This window comes from Phyllostomus discolor, chromosome 1, assembly GCF_004126475.2.
Source record: "Phyllostomus discolor isolate MPI-MPIP mPhyDis1 chromosome 1, mPhyDis1.pri.v3, whole genome shotgun sequence".
Taxonomy (NCBI): Eukaryota; Metazoa; Chordata; class Mammalia; order Chiroptera; family Phyllostomidae; genus Phyllostomus; species Phyllostomus discolor.
Window position 1 is genome coordinate 51,764,228 of NC_040903.2, and position 27,134 is coordinate 51,791,361.

The 27,134-nt window shown below is 40.1% G+C and overlaps 1 pseudogene; it reads right to left on the reverse strand.

Moving 5' to 3' along the window:
- Positions 1–544: 544 nt before the first annotated feature.
- LOC114493284 lies at positions 545–24,706 on the reverse strand (annotated as a pseudogene).
- Between the last annotated feature and the right edge of the window lie 2,428 nt (positions 24,707–27,134).

Below are 27,134 nucleotides of genomic sequence, written 5' to 3' on the forward strand. Positions count from 1 at the left end.
CCTGCACTGAGTTATCAGGGATGTACAAATGTGTTTCATTCTAAAACACACAACAAAGCATCAGTAGGCAGGGACAGTGACAGCAGTAAACCTTTGTATGTTGTCCACTGTAACCTGTAACTGATGGTCACAGTGATTTCTCAAACAACAGCCAGCCTTTTCTTCAGCCTTTTCCTTCAACTGACCTCTCTGAAGCTCTAGGTGAGGAGCCCAGCCCTCAGTGTCCCCTCACTGTTCTCATTAACAATGGCAAAGTGCTATTCTGGGATTAGAACCTGCCACCTCCCATCCTAGCTCCCATTCCACCCACCCGCCCACCCCAGGGCTTTTCTCTTCTTTAGGATGTTCCATGACTACAGCTTCTGCTGTTAACAGGGAGGCCACTCCAGCCACATCCAATAAAGCAGTTCTTACAACCTTCATTGGATCAATGACTCCTTTTTCCACTGTACTCACAAAATCTCCAGCCATCGGATCATAACCAACTTTTGAAGGGCTTTGCCTAATTTTCTCAACTACCAACAACCCCTTAACACCTGCATTCTTAGCAGTGGTCATTGCAAGAATTCTGAGAGCTTTTTAAATAATTTCTAAACCCATTTTTTTGATCTTCATTAGCTGGAGTTAATGAGCCCAAGGCTGGAATGCACTGAAGTAGAACAAAACCCCCTCCTAGAACAATGCCTTCCTGGACAGCAGCCTGTGTAAGCATTGAGTGCATCGCCACTCTGTCTTTCTCTTCATTCACTTCAACATCACTTGTCCCACTAGCCTTCAGCACACCTAGCTGTGCTGAGAGTTTTGCTAGACGTTCATTTAGTGTTTCCTTTTCATAGTCACTAGTTGTGATACCTAATTGCTCAATGATTTCTTGAATACGTTTTTCAGTTTGAGATTTGTCACCTTTTCCTTTCAAGAGTATGGGGCCACCTTTGGTCACAATGGCCTCTCCAACTCTTCCTAACTCAGGAGGAGGAACATCTTCAAGGTTTAGAGTCCATCCTTTTTCTCCAAACGCTGCACCACCAGTAGCGATAATCATGTCTTTAAGCTGGTTCTTTCTATTGTCACCAAAACCTGGAGCTTTGACTGCTACATCCTGAAGACCAAATTTTAGCCCGTTTAAAACAAGTGTACTCAGAGCTTCTCTATCAACATCCTCAGCAATCATGACCGAGGGCTTATGGTGAGAATTGGCAATTTCAAGAGCAGGTACAATAAACTGGACACTAGAAATTTTCTTTTCACTTTGTAGAACACAGGCATCTTGGAATTCACATTTCTGACCTTTTGCTATGCTAATAAAGTATGGAGAAATCTAACCTCAACTAAACTCCATGCTTCATTAATTTCTAATTCATCATCAGCATTTTTCCATCCTTTACTGTGATAAGGCCACCCTTTCTTCTCACCTTTTCAGTGCGTGGGAAATTATGTTGCCAATTTCTTTGTCTCCATTTGCAGAAATTATAGCAACCTGAGCTATTTCTTTAGAGGTTGTCACAGGTTTGGACTGTTCCCTAAATTCAGAAATTACAGCAGCAACAGCTGACTTCACACCTCTCCTGATTTCCACTGGATCAGCACCTTTGCTAATGTTCTCAAAGGCTTCCTGGCAATAGCACTGGCCAGGAAGAGCAGGACCGGTGGTGGCGCCATCCCCAGCCTCTTTGTTTGTATTAGTGGAACATCTTGAACGAGTTTGGCACCAATACTTTTATGTTTATCTTTTAAGTCAGTGGGCTTTGCAACAGCCACACCATCTTGTTACTTTGGAACTTCCCCAGCTCTGCTCAATAATCATTGATCTTCCCTTTGGCCCCATAGTAAGCACTATAGCATCTGCTAAAAGGTCTATACCTTGGAGCATTAAGGCTCTAGCATCTGCACCAAATTTACATCTTTGGCATAAACCCGAGCAAAATGAAGAGACAGTGCCCTGGACACTGGCCTAATATGGCAAAAGGACTTTGTGTAATCGAAGCATTTCTGTGGGGTAAAAGCAGGGTGTGCAAGTGGTGAGGCAGGCCGTGGGAGGCAAATGAGGGACAGAGTTGAGAAGTGGTCTTTTTTGAGATTGGAAACACTTAGACATGTTGTATTTATTTTGAAAAAGTACAAAACACTGATTTTTATCATAACATATCTGGTAAGCAGTTAAGTCAAAATATCCCACACAGGTGTGTCAAATGCCATTGCCTGCAACCAATAAGCAACGCCAAGCTTTGGACAATACTGATAGGCCACTGGAGGTTACAGTCAGAGGTAAGTGACCTACGAGGATTCCTGACCTCTCCTTTGCCCTACCTCTTTCGCTGAGGCATGAGGGAGATTTTCTAGATTTCCCATTGATGTCTGAAGGCTCTTCTTGGAGCCTAGATCAAACTAGGTGTTCTGTGACCACTCTAGAAGCATTTAACGTTCTATGTTGAAAGGAAATAAAAGTTTAGGGACCCTTCAAATGTATAAACAGGCCTGCCCTGAGTAGCTGTCACAGACGATTGGAAGTGTCTGGTCCCATCCCTTACCGCAGGCTCCCTCTCCCCCTCCCCCTCCCACACATATCCCCAGGGCACCAGGGACACTGGCACAGACAGACCTCTCTCACAGGGCTGAGACCTTAAGGGTGAAGTAGTGGTTCATTTTGATGACCCAGACTGTCGTTTCTCCTTTATAAATGTCTTCAGGAAGACCGAATAAAAATTAATAATCTGAAGTCGCAGGAAAAAAGAAAGAGAGGGAGGAAGGGAGAAAGGGCTGGCTGGGACAGGAGAAGGTATCGAACTACAAATGACTCATTTCATTTCACAATACAAAATTTTAATTTTCTCAATTTATTTCTTGGTAGGAAGCCATTTTTTAATCCCATAATTTACATCATGCCATGAATCTTTGCATTTAAAAAGTTTTGCTATCAGTCCCTCTGAATTTCTTTCTTATAATTGTAGCTGTCATTCTAAGTACTAACTTGGAGGCAAAAGGAGCATTGGGGGCTATTTCATAATTTATAAGTTTGAAGGTTGCAGGTTTTTCCTGACTATTGCTCTGAGAAGTTCATGAATTTAAGCCCTTGAAAGTGTGTCCTCCTTCACTTATAGCTTGTCTGATTGTTATCTGAGAATTCATTTTTTCTGATAGTAAAAATGCCATATAATGTCTTCTAACTTTCTACAAAACATCTGAAAATAGCCGGATTTAAAAAAATAATAACATAATCTGGTGAAATCAACCTCTACTACTATATATTACACAGTTATGATTGAAACTTCATTTCAAATAACAAATACATTTTAGAATATTTATTGCTTCTAAAAGAATTTCAGTTATGCAACTTGAGAATAAAAATGAATATAAGTGCATTTCGCTGTATGTATATTTCAATAAAGCATATTTAAGAGAAATATGTGAAGTAAGACAAGTTATAGCTATTTGAGTTCATTTCTGTTCAAAATATTCTCCTTGTCTATTCAAATCTTTCCAAATTAAATTAGGTTCTTTGGAGTCCACATGTCCCTGGTGTATAGTTTAAACAGATTGCCTTCATCTGCAGTGATGATGACCACCTTTTGGAAGTACTGAGATTATAGTTTTTATTCTGTGCTCGTGACATATGTCATACTGACAACTCTGGACAGTCTGAGTCATAATTTATTCATGTAACTGGTACCACCTGCACAGTGGAGGCACCGCTACCCCACCCATGTCTCCTTCCTGGGTTTCATTACAGACACGGACCCTGAGAATTTAGGAATCTTGATTTGCGGCACACAAACATGTGATATAATCACAATGAGTAAAGGAACTTTCACCCATATGTAAAAGTCAGAAATGGTTATAAAGTTTCCCAATGACATTTTCCATGAAGTTGTATTTCATGAATCTCAAAGTATTGGTTCAGACATGAATTCTGTTCCTCATTTCCTCTCTTCTCTTACCTATGTGTGATGTGTATATTTGTGCTTGCATATGTCTGTGTGTATATTTTTTTATTTGAGGTCAAGAGAGGGAGTTGCTGAGACTAGCATTACAAATAAGTGTCTAAGCAATCGTGTAGAACCATACAAAGTGAATCTACCCATGGACCAGTCAGTATTTCTCAAAAAGCCTCATCTTCCCCAGTCTATTTAAGGAGAATCTCTGCCATTGAAGCCTGTCATCTATCTGTATTTTAAAAAGTTCCCCAAGTGATTTTTGTTGACACTAAAATTTAAAGTATGGCTAGGTTTGATCATTTATCCTAATAACTGAACAAACATTTACTGAGCTGCTGGTAGGCACTGGAGGGCACAAAAATGAACAAGACAGTCACAGTCCCTGTTCTCGTGAAACTTCGAATCCAGTGTTTGCTGAACTGTGTCTCACTGACCCCTAGTGTCCTGCCGGAACTTAACAACTATAACATAATACTGAGAAGACTTTCCCGCTGAACAGAACCCACACACAAGAAAAATTCACATTGTAAAGAATAAAGAGAATTACAAGCAGTTGGAGAACAGATTCCTCCTATCTCCAGAGCTTAGTAAGTGGCAGCTGAACTTAACAGCCATCATCACTCAAGCCCGAGCCCATCCCATTTTCTGTGCAGGAAGAATAAAGAGGAAGACGGGAAGGTATAGGTTTAAGGGCCAGAAGTGCCAAAGCTCTTCCCACAGTACCATAGCTCTCCCTTCTCATCCCTGTGAAGAGAAAGGTTGCTTCCTTACCCCCAAAACCAAGTGATGAAAGTGCTAGTTCAGACTCCCTTAGAAACTGGCAGTGCCTTTAAGAAGGAGAGCTAGACATCTGATTCCTTAGTCAAATGCCTACCTCCTCATGCAGTGGACTCACTGGTCTACCGTCTGTGGCTGTCTGCTGAGATTAAAGAGAATGAGAGGGGGCAGTGTAGAGAGGAGTTGCAGTGGAACAACCCACGCACCCACAGAAGATCACTGGATTTGAGCCATAGTGCAAGTGCCCTACCCAGGAGGGCAGCTGGTTGGTGAAGTGTTCCCAGAAGCAAGAGGCTACAAGGCCCACCATGCAGGTAGGAACTGAAGTTGCTGGAAGGCATCAGTCCTGGTGCTCATCAGTGCATTACCTAGGAAAGACCCACATCTCAGAGACTGCAAGCAAGGTCCCTATGAGAGAATGAGCATTTAGATGCCTGTCATGCCACACACAGAGCCTCACAGTCAACTGTGGCCCCCCCAAAATGACACATGATAGTGTATTAAATTGCATTTCTACTTATACAAAAAAAGACACTTGCTTTTTGTGACCTTTTCCTCTTTTATTCCAACACAGATAAAACAGAACCCAGAAGAAGTTGGAGCAGAGAGTTGAAAGCCCCCTCCCTGCTTTTTCTGTGATGAGGGAAGAGAATAATATATAGTACTGCACTGGATATGATATTGAAGTTTTCAACTGGATTAAATTGTACTATAATAGCCAGAAAGCCATGGGATCTGGCCATATCATTATGGCACAAAGTATGTAGTTGAAGGAGATAACTAAAATATATTCAGGATTTCATGTGTACGCCACACCACTATCGACTGAAACTATCCCCCCAAATTCCTGATGAATGGGATTAGTGCCCTTAGAAAAGAGACCCCAGAGAGTTCCTTGCTCCTTCCTCCATTGTGGACCCAGCAAGATGGGCAGCTGTCAACCAAGAAATGAGCCTTCACCAGACATTGAATCTGCAGGTACCTTGTTCTTCAACTTCCCAACTCCCAGCACTGTGAGAAATAAATTTCTGTTCTTTAAGCCACCCAGTCTATGGTATTTTTATTAAAGCAGCCTGAAAAGACTAAGACAGCTACCAACTTAAGACTATTTAATAAATCCCATATGCAGGTATTCTGTCAAAAGCAACAACAAACAGCCCTGGCTGGTGTGGTTCAGTGCATTGAGTGCCAGCCTGCAAACCAGAGGATCACCAGTTCCATTCCCAGTCAGGGCACATGCCTGGGTTGTGGGTGAGGACCCTGGATGGGGGGGGGTGCATGAGAGGTTACCACACACTGATGTTTCTCTCCCTCTCTTTCTCCCTGCCTTCCCCTTTCTCTAAAAATAAATAAATAAAATTCAAAAAAAATTTAAAAACCAACAACAAACAAAATGTGTTATATAGTCAAATAAAATTAGAAAACAATATAACCATAATCCCCAACACTACTGCCACTACTACTATCATCCTGCTAAAATTCACAGTGGCAATCAGTGTTTTGGAGACTCTGGGAAGTTGTACAGGAAAGATTATTTTATTGTATTCAACCCAGTATTCAGCTATCTTGTTGAGAGAGGTTGGGGTGGCGAGGAGAGAAGAGTGCGCAGTCACATTTCATGCAATTCTAATGTTCCACGGAGGACAGTTCAGGAAATTAAAGTGAATGCTGGATAGACACTAGTTTGTGTTGTGTAGTATAGGGTACAGTGCTATGAGGTGATAGATTAGAGAGATCATTTGTGGCATTCACATCTTAATATTTTATTATACAATCATGCTGGTTAGTAAAAGTAACTTTGTATTATCATTTATAAAGATAATATAGTAACTAATCTTTATTGGGTGAAGATTTCCATGCATTATATATTTAATCTTCTCAAGAATCCAATGAAGTAGATACTATTTATATGCCCAGATTACATTGAGAAATTGGAAGCCCAGGCTACATAACTAGTAGAACTTAACTCCATGTCTGTAGGATTCAAGCTCTTCTCTGGACCACTAGGCTATAGTGCTCAACATTCATTTTTTCCTCTGCACTCTTATGGGAAATTATCCAGACTATGATTCTAATATTACTCACGACCACATTGAATAATCAGTCATAGCTGTGAACCTCACAGCGATTAAATGATCCTTACTTTTCTAACCAGCATTTTCAGGTTAAACAACCATGTAAGGGTCTGCATAATAAGCGTGGTAATGATTTAAAATTGATATGAACTATAAGAAAAAGGCCAAAGGGAGGCTGAGCAGCTGTATACTTTGGAAATGTTAAGGTTCCTCTGGGTGGCAGATTATATGAGTCTTGTGTGTGCTGAGGGGGTAGGGGGGGTATGGGGATAATATTTATCTTCAATATACCCGAGTATGAGAAAATTGGTTGCAGATGGCTCACAGCTGTGAGGAATACCTTTGTTTCATTTGAAACTTGTTATAAATCTGCTCCTTAAACTACCTGCTCCAATGACTTTTAATTTAGAGGATGTCGGGTAAGTCCCTGTATATGACCCTCATATATCATCATAAAAGTGGGGGGGTAGTTTGCCCTGGAAAACCCTGGGAGAGCTCCTAGATTTATCGGAGAGCCAGGTTACCATGGGCACTTTGGGGAGTTTGAGCAAAGGTTTTTATTGATTATCAACACTGTAAAGAAGAAATCAATTTTTACAGAGTGGGATTGAAGGAGAAAAATCCCCTTTGGCTATGATAAAAAAGTTATGTTAGAATTATATTTTTTATCTGAGAGCATTTTAGGAAGTGGAAATATTATTCCATAAGTTAAAGAAGTTTAAGCTAAAATACATATATACATATGTTTTTTGTAGGTAAGCAGTTTAACTTGCTTTTCTCTAGGAGGATAACTAAGGTTGAATCAATGTTCTGTGCTACATTTAGCAGGGGTGGGGAGAGGCAATGGTGGGAGATAAATTGATAATAATAAAACAAGTTATTTGGTTTCATAGCATCCAAATAATGGACCTCATATTTGGAAAACAAAACTTTTTTCAACTGTGTTTTAGCACCCTACAGCAAAAAATTTTAAATCCTATAAAGTGATTATCCTTGAAAAAGAAAAAAAACTTCCTGTAAGTGTTGGGAGTTACTATAATTTCTGTATTACCAGTTTTTATTATTATTATTATTTTACAATAATTTTTTGAGAGCCAAAAACTTTGAACTTAGCATTTTTTTTCTGACTCCTTTAAAGTCTGGAAAAGACTTGGATGATGGATTTGTATACTCTACACCTTCTTCCCTTTCTCTCCATCATAGCCAACTAATCAGTCTTTCTCAGAAAACTGCCTTTGAAGGCAGTGGACACTGAATTTCCCCCACAGGTGGGCCAAAATGCAGATATGGATCAATGAAAATCTCATGGGCCATTGATAACTTTTTCTATCACACATGAGCCATGCGAGATAAACCAAAACTCATCTGAAAGACCAATGAGCAGAACACAAGAAGCCACGGCGAGGTTACCAAGGACACCACTTCTCCCCTCACAGTTTTCATTCAAAGAGTTTTCCAACATTGATAAGCATCAAATGGGCAACAACATTTTAAAGAGAGAGTGCCATAATTTCAAATAAAATTTAGAAATCTGAAGCAATAAAGAATATCTCTACTTGCAGTACAAAGGTTTGTCAGGGAAGGGGAAATCTACTATGTTCCTAACTTCAGTGGATATATATTTTAAGAAACATTGACAATTAAGTCTCGACAGAAATATTCTCAAGTGACAGCAACAAATGCCTGATTTTACCAAATAAATATTGTTTCCTAATACTCTAAAAAGTTTCATTTCTTTTTAATATTATCTCCCTTTATTTGGTGATCAAAGTGATAGAAATGAGTTTCCAGAGACAACATCCTTAAGTATATAATTACATTACAAGAAATAAAGTTTTTATTATTATGGCCCAACTTTTAATGACTAGGAACTATTCAGTCGTATTTTGGGGAAAAGTGTTATCCATCAATTCAATTCAAAATATTAATACATGTTTTGATTCACTCTATTATACTTTTAAACAATGGCTACTACTATGGTGCCAGAAAAATGACCCAGGTGTTTTAGAACAATACTTCTCAAATTTTAATGCACCTATAAACTATCCAGGGATCTCATTAAAATATAGTTTCTAATTTATTCGACTTTGATGGAGCCTGAGATTCTGCATTTCTAACAAGCTAACAAGATAATGCTGATTTTGCAAAATGTTAGAATTCCAGGTATTTGGGTGGGAGAGGTGAGAAGTTCCTAAAAAAAGAAAAGGCACAGCATAACACTCTCAGCACCCTGGCATTTTCATGGCCATCCAGAAATGCCTCAAAAGAAAACGAATAACAAATGTAGTTAGAGCCATAATGATAATAACCAGAGTTAGTTAAGAAGAGTGTAAAGAATTACAGCAAAAGAGCACCAAATCGGAAGTCAAGAGAGCCTGGTTCTAACTTTAGCTCAGTCACTAATTCGGTGAACTTGGGCAGCTCAACTACATGATCTGGATCATGGTTTCCCTATCTCTATGGTGATGGAGGCATGTCCTCAACTAATTATAGCACCAGAAACAACATTATTAGAGTGTTCAGGAGAGTAGTAAGAGCTGCTATCAAGAAAGACAAGAGGTAATCCCAGCTTCTTTTATCATAATAAAGATTCAGAAAAAAATCTAAATGACCAAACAAGTAATGAAACTATAAAATTAATTATGGTTCATCCACAGAATGGAATGCTATGCAGAAACTAAAAGCACTTTTTAAGTATTTTGTGATAAAATGTTATGAGTAGTATTGAAACAACTAACCAGATATTCATTTAAAAATCAGCGTAGTTCTTTATACTAAGTTTTCAGTGAGTAAGCATTCTCCTTACAAAGCTATGTAATAGCCACTCAACCTTTTGTATATCGATCCTTGGGGAATTAAATTTTATAGTCCTGTGTGTGCTCCAAAAGTGCCTCAGGTTTTTTTCTTTCTCAATCTTATAATCACATGAGTGCTGTTTGACTCATACACATTTAAATACTGGTCAGAAAGAGAACAAATTTCAAGTGTTAAAGTTTCTAGTGTCACAAAACACTGGCTGGCTCTGGGGTACAGGACATATTAGTCTCATAGTGGGATATGTATCAGGCTTCTACTTATGGAGGCATATTTTGGTGAACTGTCTGTCAATATAAATGAAACTGTGCAGTAATAGAATTTGTTATAAACAAATGTGTGTGTGTGTGTGTGTGTATCCCACAGAATTGTAAATACCTTATAATTAGAACAAAATCCTAAAATGCCTTCTGAATTAATATAGATATGAATCTATATTAACCTTTCTCTCCCTTTGACTAGAAATAGTCAACGCATGGTGCAGTATGATATCTGCAGCTAATTGTTAGCTTTGGCTGAGTGATCTGGTGCTTGTTCACTTTCCTGAAGTTAGGCAAGCAACCCAAGTATTTGCATGGAACACATTCTTGGGGTTCCTAGAAATTCTTCCATATGTCTGTGAGATAGTGTGGGTGAGTAGATAGAGAAGTCCCAAGTAAGTGGTATAGTTAAAAATGTTTCATTTTGAATGTCATTTAATATTTTCCTATTAATTATTTGTATTTCCCCCTTGGATAAAAAGAGGCAAAGTAAAAAGTTATTTGGTGGGTAAATTCAAGAACTGTTTTTAAAGCTTAGAAAATCAGCAAGGGGAATACACCCACTTGATGTACTGATGTTAAAGAATCGGACTTCAGTTTTCACCTTTCAGCCAGCACAGTCGCTGGACTTGGCCTCAGTGATGAAAATGTTCAAAAATTCTTACAAAGGTTTCAACCTAAATGGTTAGCTACTGTCCCCTAGCATCACTGTGAGTAATCAGAGGGGGCATTGCCTATCTGACCTGCATGCTGTGTGACACATGTGACTTAGAATGTCATTCTGCGACTTCCTTGCAAATGGCTCCACATCATTGATTTTTTAGAATGATGACTTCATTGGTTTTATAAAAAGAATACCCATTTCAAAAAATAAAGAAAGAATAAAAAATACACATTCATGATTAAACATTTTTAAGCAATGAAGTATAAGAAAGAAAACCACAGATGATTCTAAATCTTACTGACTGAAAATAAACATTTTTAGTATTTGATGAATATTATCCCAGATCTCTATACTTGTATGAGAGAGAGAGCATGAATGAGAGATCATACTATATGATGTTCACGGATTTCAGTTTGGAGTTGCCTTTAGGGTAAATTCTGATTTTATGTTTTTAAAATCTAAGTCCTATTCCTAAGTTGTACCATATAGTTTTTCATAGCTGCCTCTCCCACTAATCTCCCCCAGTTCCTTCCAATTTTGACAGACTGTTTAGGGCATTTTATTGAGCCAGGTCCATGCTTTTCTGCCTTCTGATCTGCACTCCACTGACCTCTGCCTTGCACCGCCCCCAGCCCACCCTGAGAAGAGGAGCTCTCCTCATCCTCTGGTCTCTAAAAACGCCTAACGATCACCATCTCTCTTTTGGCACTGGTTGTCTGCCACCTTTTATTGTTAGTTGTCTTTTTGTATTTTAATACTGTCCCTAATAGATTTTAGACTGCAACCTTCCCCAGAACAAGACCTGTGTTTTATTCTTTTTTGTTTGCTTGTTTTGTTTTGTTTTTCATCAGTAGGGGCTTTCCACACAGCACTGAGCATGATACAGGTAAGTGCTCTTAATCAATAGTTGCTGATTGATAATTCCCAGACCACACAGATGAAAAGTCTGCATTTTTGCCATAGTTGGGTGATTGTGATTTGCTGTCTACATGCTTGCAAGGCAGATGAGAGGTCTGGAGGCATCACAGAAGTGGTGAGGTGTCATTGGAAGATTCACCAATGTGAACTTTGAAACTTGTTCAAAAACGCTGCACAAGGGAGGCTGGGAGCTTTGTTGGAGAATGACAGAAACATGCCTAACAATAGCATGGCCAAATTACATCCCTGAATCACTTTATACAACCTTTAAGTAAATGAGGATAAGTAACTAAGTATAATATTCATAAGAAAGCTAATGCATTATGACCTCTTGTGTTCAAAAAAGAATGAAGAAAAAACCATTGTAAAGATGAGAAACAAACAGGAGAAAATTGCCACTGTGAGGAAAATATAGAAAAAGAGAAGAAACTGAGGGGAAAGTCAAGGTGGACAAGGAGGTGTAGTTCTCTGTCTGGCTGAGTGTCATAACCCTGCTGAAAAATCCTGTTTACATGAAAGGGAGCAAAGCCTTCTAGTAAGAACCATAACTGAAACCACATGTACCCTTATTTTCAGGAGTATATATCAAGTATATATCTAGACAATCTTAGGAGCCCATTTGCATCAAATAATACATAGCACTCTACTTCTTCTATGTATGAAAACATATTTGTTAAACATAAAAAAATAAAAAATCAGGATGATTTCTGAGCTTTGACTTCCAGATAAAAATCTCTTTAAATTTATGTATAGATAGATGATAGATAGATAGATAGACAGATAATTTTTTCCATGTTCTCAAGCATGTTCATGATTCAGCAAGTCTCTGAGAGCTAAAAGCAGCCTCTGAAATCAGAATGTGCTGTGGGTACCTCAGAAGCACTACCCAAGTCCACGCCACTCTGGACTAAGGGCTCTGCCAGCTCCCTTTGACACAAGTCCCAGAAAAAAAAATGCTTTTTTGTTTTCCTCTGGTTCTACTTTTGGTTGAGAAAGGGAATAGAAGCAGGGAATGGCAATCCTACCATCACAACCCCTGTAATATCGGAGAAGTCATCAGTCTACTTTGTCCAAGTATGTTATCATGTTCCATCTGAAGTAAATCATTTTCTAACCAGGAACTGAGAGGAAACAGATGAGAAGAGCTTTGGTGTCAGACAGGCTTGATGGGAAATCTTGACTTTGTGATCTAGAGGAAGTCATTTAGTCCCTCTGAGCCTCAGTTACCTCTTCAATAAAATAGAAATAATAATGCCTGCCTCATAGGACTGCTGTTTTACTCAATGACGTAAGTATAATCTCCCTATATGTAGCTCTCTGTTTCATTCACACAGGAGCAAAAAGGCTCACAGTAGCCACGGATATATCCTGTGGCATCTCCCATCTCTATTACTGAACAGAACGTAACTTACCCAAACATGTCTTTCCACAATCTTGTCCTAGACAAGAAGCTCCAGATCTAGGCTGGTTACTTGACCTGAGGAGATAAAATGTGGGTGGTGGTATTTAGCCTCCTGCACGTAAAAGTGGTAAAAGCCCCCTGAAGAGGAAGAGCAAGAGGGTCAGCTGTCCCAGGCCCTGTTCTTCACAGCACTGGGCCAGCTCCCTAACCTTACGCCCTGAGACAGTTCAGTGGGCTCACGTGGAATTCCTCTACACACAAAATAGCTGGAAACGGATTTCTGTCACTTGGTAATCAAAAGAGATTTGACTAAAGCCACATCAAGTGTCCTTAGGGCAGCTCCTCACATGTGGTCATTAGTGCATTTGGTAACCAGTTTTTGTTCTTTGAGTATGAAGTCCTTGGAAATCCTTCAGAAGTCTCTTAGAAAACCCTAAGAAGGAACTGAAACATCATTTCTACTGATATTAGGTGAGCCTGCCAAAACAGTTGATGGGGATATATATTTTAAACATGTTAAAAGTAAACAAGATAATAAAATTGAGTTTATAATGAGAAATATTGGCTCATCCAATTTGTGATTTGTCCTTTTTTTTTTATTTTCCAAATTCACCTTTAGCCAAACAACGTGGGTAAAATATAACAAATAAATAATAAAATTATCCAAAAAAATCTTTAGTTTGTGAAATTATATCAGATTCTCAGGATGCAGACAATCCTAGTATTCTAAGACTACATTTACTTTCTATTGTAGGGCACTCCACACTGTGCCCTACACAGTAAGGGCATCATCTGGCTCTCTGAGAGTTCCAAAAGGAATATGGCAAGAGGAGCCAGCATGAAACAAAGAAAGAAATAAAAAGCAGAAGGTCAGATCAATGGGGAAATTTCCAAACTCATTTTATAAAATTTTTAGACCCATAAAACACACAAAGTATTGGGTATGTAGAAAGGTGATCAAGACTGTACCCTCAGAGAAGTTGCAGTGCAATAGGAGCTGTAAGACAATTATACAAACATAATACTTCAATCTACAGCAGCGCTCTATAAGGGAGGTATTCAAAGGTAGAAGACTATGCCACCCAAAATACACCCCTTTGGCATACTGACTGTTTTGAACTGAAGGTATTTGAAGAGCAACAGGTGCAGCAAGAGGCTTTCTGGTTACCCCACCCACCCCCATCTTCCCAAAACCAGATTCTCCAAAAGAAACTAAATTGTCAAAGACCCCCTTTCTGGGAGTTTCACCAGCCAGCAAAGATTGACTGTCCCCCAAGAGAGGAAATTAGAAGTTGGCACCACACCCAGGCAAGCCTTGTCACAATCATCCTGCCTCCCATCTAGTCTGCTATGGCCCATTCGTCTCTCCTAAAGGCCATTTACTCTCCTTTAAGAAGTTGGTATCCCTTCCTCTTTTCCCTATCAAGATGGTATTTGATCCTGAATTCTAAGCCACCTTGGGGAGTTAGTCCCTATTCCCCGAGTGTCTCTCTTGTATACAGGAGGTATGTGCATTAATAACCCACATTTGTTTGTTTTTCTTTTGTTGACCTGCCTTTTATTACAGGGGTCCCAGTTAACCACTCTAATTGTAGAGGGAAAACAAGCCTTCCCCCTGCAGTAGGTCTGTGGTTACACAAAGCAGAGAACCACCACACCCAATTGAGGGCATGTGGATTTAAAGCCAAACAGCATTTGAGATGGGTTTTTGATAGCAGGTAGGTTCTGAGGCAGGAATGTGAGAGGAGAGAGAATGAGACATAGAACTGAGCTCAGAACACCCTGTTCCCTCTATGTGGACACCACTCCATCCCCCTTCTCATCCTAACTAGCTCCTTCCTCCTTCAAGACATAGCTCACAAGTTTCCTCCTCTGGAAAACATGTTATGACCAATCTCCTCTGCCTAAGTCCAGCTAAGGTGCTCAGCTCTGTGTTTCTCCCCATCGAAGCACTTATTCACCACATTGTACAGGATGCCTCTGAGTCCCCCATCAGGTCAACGCATCTGAACATATTGAACATCCACTACTTCTCAGGTATGTTGTCAATTTGTTACTAATAATCATTCAAGCTTTATCATTCATAAGAAACTTTACCCTTTATTTTTCACTTTTAGAGACTACTCAAGGTATTTCCATGATACCCTCCCCCATCGTTTACATTATGGCAGGTTTACTTGGCTGGGAGGAATAAGGTGCTACATGAGAATTTAGGCCATGGCTTGAACCTTCCAATGCCCCATTAGGTCAGTGGTCCTGATGTTGCTAAGCTTGATGTGCCACTGTGATCTGTGTGGCTTCAGCAGTGCTATGACGCTTACATCATAACAGGCAAGCCATTTCTTAGTGGACTGGAAAACAGATTCACTCACACTAGAATTTGGATAGTGATACTCAAATTATTGAACAAACGCACAGGGTATGGGCAGTGGCCAGCCAGAACACGCACTGGTAGTGCTGAAGCATGATCGTGGAGCCTCTGCCCACCCACTCCTTCACAAATTAGCTTTTTTTTTTTTTTTTTAGAAAGAGCACAAGTCTAGAAGACCTCAGAGAAGAAGCCAGGATGGCCAGGACTGCAGGGGGTATTTTAGGGCTCAGAGAAACCGCTATTTACCAACTGGTACAGAAGTATTTCAGGACGTTTAAGAGTGGGGAAAGCTGCACTGTTGTACTCTGCAAATACCAGCACAGCTAGCTGGAAAAGAGAATTGGGGCAATTAATGCTGAAAAAAGAAAACACTCAGATTTCATGTGTGCTGAGACTCTGGAGAGGATTCTAGACTGTGTTTCCTGAAAAAACATAGCCTATAAGATATTTCTAGATGCTCCAAGAGAAAGAGTTTCTGTGGTCAAATAAGAATGAGAAATAACCATGCACATTGTATGCCTCTCATAGTCCACAACACATCAGTGAATCACAAGTCCTGGAATAAAGGAAACTCATGAGCTTTGTTTAGCCTGAGTGGTTAATGAACTTGGTTCCCAGAGGTAATCCCTTTCTCATGAAATAAATGACTTAGCTTTTGTATAACACTAATATTCTGTGCAACAACATTTGGGAAATGTCACCCAAAGTATCCTCTCCACATTTAGATATACCCAGGGTGGTGAGTTCTCACAGACAGCCCTGCAAGATGATGCATACAAAGGTCAGATCGGTCCTGCCGCTGTCACTTCAGGAGGTTTATCCTACACTTTATTTCAGAGGCTCAGTAGCTGTGGCCACTTGATTGCTTGTTTCCAACATCTGAGAAAGTCCTCACATACTAACCCCTAGTGTCAGAGGTCATCAAACCTGAAAAGAGCCAGATTATTAATATCTTCAGTTTTGTATACTGTCATGAGTCAACTCTCTTGTTGTTGCCACAGGCACTATATAAATGATCATAGCTGTATTCCAATAAAACTTTATTCACAAACATAGGCAAAGGGCCAGATTTGCCCTGTAGTCCACAGTTTGCTGAGCCTTGATCAAAGCTGAAAAAAGAGTAGCCTCCTCAGCCTCCCTTCTTTCAGCCTTAGAATGGTCTTTGCTCTACTTGTGTCCTCTTGGGGAGGAGGGAGGACTATATCTCAGAGATAAACTTAAGGTTTCTAAATTAATGGAGATAAATTAACTGAACAAGTCCTTGTTACCATTCAAACCTATGCAGAGAAATAAAGGTGGGGTAGGGAAGGTAACAAAATTCCCAAGGGCAATAAAAACTGTGCACCAGGGACAACAAGTAGGAAGGCCCTTTCCTGAGCTCCCCGAGACATTTAAAGTTAGCCTCACTTCAGCTACTTCCATGACACTTTTTGAGGTGAAAAGCCTAATGACAATTCTTTGGCTCAGAATCAAGAAGCTGTCACTTTAGTGATCCTGCTGCTTGCTACTATTTTTATTTGATAAGCAGAAACTCATACTTGGACCTAGATTTGGGGCAAGATTATCCATGATTCGTGGCTTCGAGACAAGAGGGCCCCATCTCCAGGTTGGCCTGTGTTCGGGTTTCTCTGGCAGAAGTACTGTAGATGTTTTCAATTAGGTGGAAAACAAAAACCCCAGGGAGCATGGCTCTACCCCAAATAAAACCTCCCCTCGAATATAATTTCTCTCTTTCTCCTTTCTATATGTGTGGGGGTGTGTATGTGTGTATAAAATGGTTGAGACAGCTGCATTACACAGGTGGTATCCTAGGCAGTAAATAACATGACTTTTATAGATGGCTTGAGACACACAGTCTCAGAACAATTAATTTTACCACTACACGTTTGACCTGAGAGCACTTTTTATCACAGCAGGAATTCCTTATCAAATTCTCAGGTGCAGGTGCCCCATAAACACTTTGGAGGCATATGGACCTCGTGGCCAAGATGGCTCGTAACTCGAGAAGGGAGGGAGAGGTGGCCTGGGAAGAGAGAGAAATATAAAGCACTGACCTCAACTCAAATAGGCAAACCCGAAGAGTCAACTCTGCCCATCTGTGAAGTCTGTATATCCCACACGCGTAGTGCCAGAAAGCCTTGGGAATTTAGAAGTCAGCCATAGTAGGGACAGTTTCATTTTGTTGTCCTGAGGCCTGCACACTCATTTAGTTACAAGTAGCTGTATTTACATTTGAAAGAACTGACAAAGATTTTCAAGTGGAGGAGGAGGACTTCACCCTGCTTACAAGCCAGGGCAGTGGAGCGCTCACCAACACAGCTAGCCAACAAGAATATTTTATAGAAAAAAACTTATATGATTGGAAATATGTAGTCTATGTGTATTTAAATATTTATATACTTATAAATGGGTGAAAGGGGTCAAATGTACAAAATTCTAGTTATAAAATAAGTCAGTCCCGGGGATGAAATGTACAGGCTGGTGACTGTAGTTCATAGTAACTGTGTTGTGTATTTAATGGTACTTAGAAAATGGATCTTAAAAATACTCTTCACGAGAAAACATCTGTAACTATGTAAGGTGACAGATATTAACTAGACTTATTGTATACAAATATCAAATCATTATGTTGTACACCTGAGACTAATATAATGCTATATTATCAATTATATCTCAAAACTTAAAAAGAACAAAAATCACACATATTGATTTAATAGTTCAAGGTGCTGAAAGTAAAGCTCCACCAAATCTTCCTGGTTGGTGGGACCAAGATTAAAAGACAGAGACCAGAGACTGGGTGCTTCAAAGTTGCTTGCTTCTGCAGTTCTGTTCAGCATGTCAGTAAATCTGTGTACAACTATTACCTGTGATCACTGGATTAGGAGGTGTAGGAAGAACAACCCATCCCAGAGACCCACATCTGAACAAGTAAAGGAACTTTTATACATGTTAAATCCCAATATGATGATGTTTTTGATGACCTCCCCATTCTTACTAACTGCACCTATTCAAGTATGGATTTACCAGTGCATTTGGGGTGTATGTCAGTGGTATAAAAATAAAGAAGAAAGGAAAGAAGGAAGGAAGGAAGGAAGGGAGGGGAAAGAGAAATAGAAAGGAAAGAAAGGAAAGGAAAGGAAAGGAAAGGAAAGGAAAGGAAAGGAAAGGAAAGGAAAGGAAGGAGGGAGGGAAGGAAGAAAGAGAGAGAGAAATTCATATCTGATACTACAGACAATTGCTTTTATTTGTTCACAAATTATTTTATCTGCAGAAAATGCCTAGTCCAATTTTCTCTACTTGATTGGCTAAACAAAGATTTACTCAACTCAGACAAACAATCTGCAAATTAGAGAATCCATAAGAATTTATATTTTAGGATTTTGTCTCTTTGTTTTTCCATTATATAACTGCTGGGGCATGACATTTTTGTTAAAAAGTGGGGGGATTACTATTATAATTAGCTTTTGAGACCCATCAAAATCCTGATACTTTTCCAAGTTCAACAAACATTTGTGATGGACTAACAGCCCTGAATCACAGGTACATGAACAGAGCATGACTGTTAAGGCAAAAGTAGAGAAGACATTCTCTACAATAAAGACATTTATTGACTTTCCAGAAGCCTCTCCTGAGACACAGATTCTTACCTTCCAGGAGCAAGGAGAGAGTTGGAAGGACAGGAAAAAGCACTAAATGAAAAAAACCTGATGAGAATGGCTCTTCTGAGTCTGAGCCCACAGGTTATTTTCATGTAGAACCATAAATTTATAGATTTTAAAATTCCACTTCTACTTAAAAATGGTAAAGAGATTATATAACACTTCTCTAACTCTCTTCCTTAAAATCCCCCTTTTTATTACATCTTTTATATCCACTGTGTCATTATAAATAAAACTGTTCCAGTTTCTTCCTGACCAGAGACTTCTGACTTTTGATGGCCGAGGGCCTGACCTCAGGGGGGAATTAAGTGGATGATGCTACACATACATGCCACCAACACATAACTAATTAGAAGTAATCACAACAAAATTCCAAGGCAGCCTTTCACCCAGGCCTCTTTCTAGGAAGATTTCATTCTTTCTTTAAATTCTACAATGCCTCTTTCAAGTAGCATCTCATTATTTTTCTCAAAAGTCTGAAATGTTTGGCACTTTGTAAACCTCCGATGACTCCTTCTCTTTCAAAGGACAAAGTGTTACAGAGATTCTCTTTGAAGAAAGGAATAACTGCTAATAAGATAAAAATGACAGAATTTTAAAACTTTAATTTGGTACTTGGGCATCTCCCTTTTCCCTACAAATAACGGAGAATGTATATTTGAGAGAACCACACATAGGAGGGTCTTCAAATCTATTTGATCAGCAGCCAAAAGCCCTTGCATGTCGGCCCTGCGAGTGGAGTAACTGAACACTCCAGACACGTAGATTTACAGCGCGAGTCTACAGGTGTTCATCGGAGACACAAACCACTCTCCACTGAACTATGAAGTCATGAGAACACCCCATAAATTTTTTTTTAATTTAAAGAAAATAATGATGATACTACAACTCTGTGTCCATTATACTTTTAAAAACAAACTGGTGAGAGAAATCTTTCCTGAGCAGAAGGCTCATCCCTTAAATGTGGCTGCCCTCCACAGACTGGAGGAAGCCCCAAAGCCTTTCCTCTCCCACGTGTGCTCTCACAGCTTTCTGTCTCCTGGAGAATTTCCCCAGGTTCCACTGCATTTCTTCTATCTCCCCAACAATTAGAGAAACTTCCCCAGGGGTTAGGAGTGCACGGGAACTGGCTCTGACCTGCTCATGTGAGCTGATTCTCTGAATCTCTTCCCGACTCAAGGTTCAGTGACATCATGTTGAAGCTAGAAATTGGTCATGGTAGGGGTATTTACACCATGGGAACTTGCAAAGGCTGTAGATCAGGGCCTTTTTACTCCCTGGAGATCTACCAGTTGTCAAGCATATAGCAGTGAAGCAGTGCCGTGAACACACTGCCCTACTCTTTCCCCCTCCCCTTCTCCCATATCAAATCCTATCCTCTGATAACCATAAACTTGAAATGCCCCAGAAAATTAATTTATGCAGTTATCTTGGGGGTAGTATTTACTTTACTATCTCTGTCAAGCATATATTGAACACCATCCAATGATAATACCTTAACTCATAGTAAAGAATTTCTACCTATTAAGGCCTGTATATTGATGAGGCATAGTGTTTTTGTCTAAGACAAACTTCTCAGCATCCTTTAAGTTATACATTAAAAGCAGCTCATGACTGTGCCTGAAACCAGTGCTGGCAAAGGGTGTTGAAGGTGGGTCTGCAGAAACAGCTACCTGGACAGAGGGTCCAATGTTGCCTGGAGTGCAGAGACAGTCTTGTCCAAACAAGAGTGAGAAGTTGATTTTTAAATAAATAAGTATCTTGTTATCACAGGCGGATGAGTAAAGAAATAAGGGTGTTTCTTTGATGCTGTCCGTCTCAGGATCTACAGAAAGAAGGTGCACACATCAGTTTTGCATTTAGGGCCTAAGTACTAAGGCTCCCTTGGAGGCTAAGGCCACCTTGGAGGCTAAGCCTGCCGTGGCATGAACACACTGAAGCAGGCATCAGCACAGCTTTCTGTAGAGGGCCAGGCAATAAACATCGCAGGCTAAGTGGGCCATCTCTGTCACAACTACTCCTCTCTGCCACTGTAGTACAGAAGCAGTCGCAGATAATATGTAAAGGAGAGAGTGTGGCTGTGTTCCAGCATCATCTTGTTTATGAGAGTGAGTGGCATACTGGCAGGATTTGTTGCATGGGCCTTAGAGTTTGTGACATCTGCATTAAACCCCATTAAAGTGCCATGGAAGTGGAGCAACCAGATATCACATACCTGCCGATGTCATATGAGAGGAACTACACAGTGCCCCCTATAATGTAATTTTGCACCAACACCCCCCACTCACAGTTTAACTGAATGTGATTAAAACTAGCTGCAAGTTTCCCAGAAATACAGGAGCTAAAGAATCAAGTTAAATGACATCATAAGAAACTACACAGACATATCCAGAATGTGGGACATTCTAGCGGGGCTCAGGACTATTCCTCTGTCTGAAGCCTAAGTCAAACTAACTGTCAAAAAGTTTTTCAGACATCAAGGAAATTTGAAAGTTCTTGGTATTAGATTGATACCAAGAAATTATTAACTAGCCCTGGCTGGCGTAGCTCAGTGGATTGAGCGCGGGCTGGGAACCAAAGTGTCCCAGGTTCGATTCCCAGCCAGGGTACATTCCTGGGTTGCAGGCCATAACCCCCAGCAACAGCACATTGATCTCTCTCTCTCTCTCTCTCCTTCCCTTCCCTCCCTAAAAATAAATAAATAAAATTTAAAAAAAAAGAAGTGATGTTTGAGTAGCCACTGATTTAAAAAAAAAAAAAGAAATTATTAACTGTGCCCTGGCTGGTGTAGCTCAGTGGATTGGGCACAGGTTTGCAAACCAAAGCATTGCCGGTTTGATTACCAGTCAGGGCATGTGCCTGGGTTGCAGGCCATATTCCTGGTATGGAGTGTGCTAGAGGCAACCATACATTGATGTTTCACTCCCTCTCTTTCTTCCTCCCTTCTCTATTTCTCTAAAATAAATAAATAAAATCTTTTAAAAAAGAATACAATTTTTTAAAAAAAGAAATTATTAACTGTGTTAGGCATGATAATGACATTGGGATGATGTAAGAAACTATATTTTTTAAGATGCATCCTTAAATATATTCATGAGTGAAATGATGTGGTGTCTAAATTTTCTCTGAAATAATTGCTTCAGGAAAAAAATTAAGATAATAAAGAATATATGGCATAATAATATTTTCTGCATCATAGTAAACATATCTCTGGAGTTCCTTCCTTGAATCAGATTTTTTCTCAAAGCAGAGTTAAAGTTAGTTTGACACTTGAGTTAAATTGCAATATAATTAAAATGCAAACAAACAGTTGATTGGAGAAATTGGAGAGGGATTTTAGTGATGATTTCTTGGAAAGTGGCTCTGAAATGTTACTTAATTTTATTTTGAGGAGTTGCCTCTATTTCAGTTCCTTGTAGATGTACGTGACTGAACTGAGTCAGGGTGTGGATGCAAGCACATACCCATGAAACGGCTTTGAAAGCATGAACAGATACATGGAAACGTCGTTGCCTTTGAGGAGGAAAACTGGGCAGTTCAGGACCAAGAGAGTGAGGGAGACTTTTACTCTACCCATTCATATCTTTGAGCTTTTAATCCTGTGGATGAATTGCTCATGAAACAAATAAATACAATTTTAAAAATAAATAAAATCACCTCGTACATAAGCTTGCCCTTAAGGTTTTGTACCCCCCCCCCCCATGTCTCTCAAGTAGGATGCCTATCAATGCCTTCATGAGCTACTGTCATATTGTGACTTATGATAAGAAGTATATATTTGGTCTTCACCCCATTTCTGGCACAGAGCTCATAAAACCCTTAGAATTTCCTACATGAAGAAATCTACAACAGTGTCTTTTTTATATTAATGGGAGGATTATTGGAAAGTACCTAAGAATCAGGACTGGTTGTCAAGGTAACCAACCCTGTGGTTGGAGGGTTTCAATCCTATTCCTTGACCTTCAGGGAAAGAAGAGGGATTGAAGTTTGAATCAATCACAATGGACAATGATATAATTGACTATGCCTACATAATGGAACCTCCATAAAGCCCCAACAGTACAGTTCAGAGAGCTCCCAGGATGGTGATACATGGAGGTGCTGGGAGAGTGTTGGTCTGGAGAGGGCACAAGAGCTCTGCCCCTACTCACAGCCTCACCCTATGCCTCTCTTTCATTGGATATTCATCTGTACATGTCAATATACTTTGTGATAAAATGGTAATCTAGTGAGTAAATAGGTGCCCTGAGTTCTGTAAACTGGTCTGGCAAACTAACTGGAACAGAGGAGGGAGTCATGGGAATCTTTGATCTATTACTGGTTGTTACCTGGGGTTCTGACTGGTTTCTGAAGTGGAGGGTGGTCTTGTGGGACTAAACTCTTAACCTGTGGACTCTGGTGCTATCTTATGCTAGACTGTGTTAGAATTGAGTTGAATTGTAGGACACACCATGGGGGTCAGGCAACATTGTTTGTAGGAGGTATGGGGAAACTCCACACACACATGTTGGAATTGGGTGACCAGAACTCAAAGTAGGTATCATAAAATCACTTGGGCAGTAATTTATTTTAGTTTATAGAATCATCACATGTTTGACCTAGACATATTAGCCTTTCTCCAGTCTATTCACCAAAACTAAAGTCAGAGTCTCATGGAAACACAAGGCTATCAATCAAAGGATGGATATATTAGCATGGAAGGAAGGACAGGACCAACAGAAATATACTGGGAAGAACATGCTCTTTTTCTCTTTTCCTTTTCTTCTGCAGAGGGAGTTATCTTCATGTCTTAGCTTTTATATGAATGACCTGGCAAGATCAAACATAAAGGCTTCTTCTATCCAGGGTTCCCCAAGCTGAGAATGCAAGAAGGGAACAAGCTTGGATCCCAGAGGAAAGCAGGACATAAGGAAGAAAGTTGATGATTTGTATCATATGCCCCCCATCTGTAGCATCTTGAGGACAAAGACCACAATGTGTAGACTATTCCCATAACTGGGTCATTCCCACTGATAAAACTCATTTATTTAGTGTTCCCAGAATATATCTTTTATTTTCCCACTTCTCCAATTTTTTATATTCTTTCCCTTCACTAGAATAACTTTTCCTACCTTCCTACTTTCTAACATTCCACTTCCCCAAAGTCCACCCATCCTTCATATTCATTTCAAGCGCTCTCTTGTGCAAGAAGCCTGTACCAAAATGCCCCACCCCAAGGGACAGGGGAGACATCTAGGACTTTGGGCTCTGGACTGGGGGTCAGTGGCCCTCCTCACTCACTGGCTGCAGCCTGGAGGTGCTCCCTAACCATCCTGGCTCTCAGGGCCACAGCAAGAAGACAGGATTGAAGTAGATCATTTTCTAAGTTCATTTTTTGCTTTGCCATTTCTCCTTCCTCTAAATTCATAGAATGGATTATCTATTTAGTCATTTTTCACTTTAACCATGGTCCTATGATTTGCATATTTATAGCTCCCAGCACATAGAAGACAATAACTATCACTGACTGAGTGACTGAGTTGTCTTTTTCTTAGGAAAACCCTTTTTAGATTCTTTTATTTATTCTTTCATTGGCATGTTTATTTGTGCCCTTTTAAATTGTGAAGCTTATTTAAGAAGGAATTTTACTATTTATAAAAAGGTTACTTTACTATTTTAAGGACAAGAAATGACTATTTGTTAAAAAGCAGAGCATTATTGGGGAGACAGACTGAACCCTGTGTGGCCCTTACCTGGCCATGTGGTCTTGACCCTTCCGTCATTAAGCCTGGAGCTCTCGGCTTGCTCTCTAGCAGAGGGGGCTCTGCATCCTTGGCAGCACAAATCCTGGCCATCAGTCCTGACCACCATGCCCTCAGTTACTCTTGTTTTCTGTTCAGAGTTTCACTATCTGTCAAAACTAACACTAATGACACATGGGTCGTTAGCAAGCTTGTTTAATGGAGCAAGTGATAGCTCCTCATTATTCAAGGTTGATCTTAAACATATCTACAACTTTATATCAAATTTCTACCACTTTACTAAGCTTGCTAAATATGTCCACTAAAAAACAGGATTCAATAAAATGCAGGAAATAATTATTGTAATTCCCAATAGACAATAACAATTATACAGACACTATTAAGTACAAGATAAATAATATACTTCCACATATGAGCTTTTATTATGGGCTAGGGTCTGTGCTAAGCATCTACCTATATTATCTCATCTAATTGGTATGCTATTTATATAGTGACTTATTGTCCTTGCTTTGCCACTGAAGAAACTGAGGCAGGGATATTAGGGGACTTTTAAAAGGCCACATAGCTATTAAAGGACAGAGTTCCTACCTAGATCTGCCTGGCTGTAAGCTTGTGCTCTTATCTCCTTTGTCATGCTCTCTCCCCTTGCCCCAGATGCTTGTGTCTAATAAACTGGTTGGGAAATCTGAAATTAGAACTTAGACTCCCAAGGGCTGGGTTCAGATCCAGGTAATTTCCTGTGACCACTGACCCAGTAAGTTGTCAAGAGTTAGATTATCCTGTGTCCCTTGCTTCACTAATTCTAAATGATGCTACCAACATTCCCTCCACTGATGTTTGACTAAATGCCCCTGAAAGATAATAAATTCCTATATAGGGACTCCTTTGACCCTAGATAGCAAGAGACCATTTTGGTGGAAGCACCCATGGTGTGAAGGAGGGGTGAGGAGGGCAAGGATGACAGAAGCAGCTCCCTTTCTGGGGCCTCACCTCACCTGGGCTCAGTGCCTCAGTTCAGCTGAAGTGAGATTAGGGTGTTTTTAAAAGAATTTCACTTCCATACAGCAGTAAGAGAGCAACTAAAGATAAGAAAGGAAAACACAAAAGCAGAGAGTGCGGTTTCCTTGTGCTAAGGAAGGATGGAGTGGTTTATAGCTCATGCCCTTTCAAGCACAGATTCTGGTTCCTCTGACCAGCCCAGTCAGAACCAGGACTGGACCATGGCCAGTTTGCACTTGGCACCCAGGCTAGGTGAGGTCTGGGCAGGTTTGCAGACCATCCAGGAAGCTGCTTTCTCTGGCTTGGCTCCAGGCATCAGTGTTGAGGCTGAGGGTGGGGTAGGAGCCAGGGAGTGGGACATTTGTCCAAAGTGGGGCTTTCCCAACAAACATAGGGAGGATATGTGTTGATGTAACTATTCTTAAGTCAATGATAAAAAAATTAGAGAAGTAAAAATAAGACCTATGGGCAAAGGGAGATAAGGATTGTGACATTTTTACTTGAACTCTCTTCTGTGATCAACAGTGTATGCTCCACCTTGAGCTTGGTCTTCCTATGTCAGGCCTTAGGCATCCAGAGCTCTGAGCTTTGCTAGGCCTAGTTCTGCTGACCTCCTGGCATATTCCCCCTTTTTCCTTTCTATTCTAGCCTACAACAGCCCTCCTGACTTGTCTACGAAACCACCTGCTTCACTCCTCAGAATGTAGCCCTGATTCGGGTGCCCCATTTTGCTCATGAGTCTTTTTTGCTTTGCTTTGCTCATTTTCCTAACACCACGTATCTGCAGTAGCTGGTTCTACTGCATACTTCTGGGCTCACTCAGATTCTTCATCTTTTCTAAGTGAGCATCCACTTCTAATCCAACTTAGACTCATGATGGCTTAAAAAAAAAAACAACGGAAAACTCAGCGAGGATGCAACATGTACAGTGAAGACAAGAAGACCAGTCAGATGGGACCCCAGTGCTCCAGCAGAGATATGGGGTGAAGGGACTAGCCTGGGACCAGTGGGGCTGGGAGAAACGAGCACTATCATGAAGGACAAATTTACCTTGGCCACTTACCTCATAGGACAAAACGAGGACTGACATAATACATGTAGCATACCTAGAACAGTACCTCTTACATAAGAAGTGTGTGATAAATGTTAGCTATTATTTTCATTAATTATATATACTGGAGTTTGCCTTCATGGCTGAATAATGCTCTCTATTATTGGTATTGATTATGCATTCTGGGAATCATGTCTTCGTTTCCTGAAGAAGCAAAAAGTAATTTGCTGTAAAATGTTACTGTTCCACTTACTGCATCTACTTAACATTGTACCTACTGCAGACCACAAAATTAATTCATATTCAGGGACAGATTCAAGAGACAATTTTCCACATTGGAGCAGAATTTGTAAAACTGCATTTGTTAAGAATGAGTACAGAATGGTCATTTGGGAACTAACTTTCCATGTCCCTGGCTTAAAACTTTATCCTTATCCATGTCTCTCGTCACCTCTGCCAGTTATTCAGCTC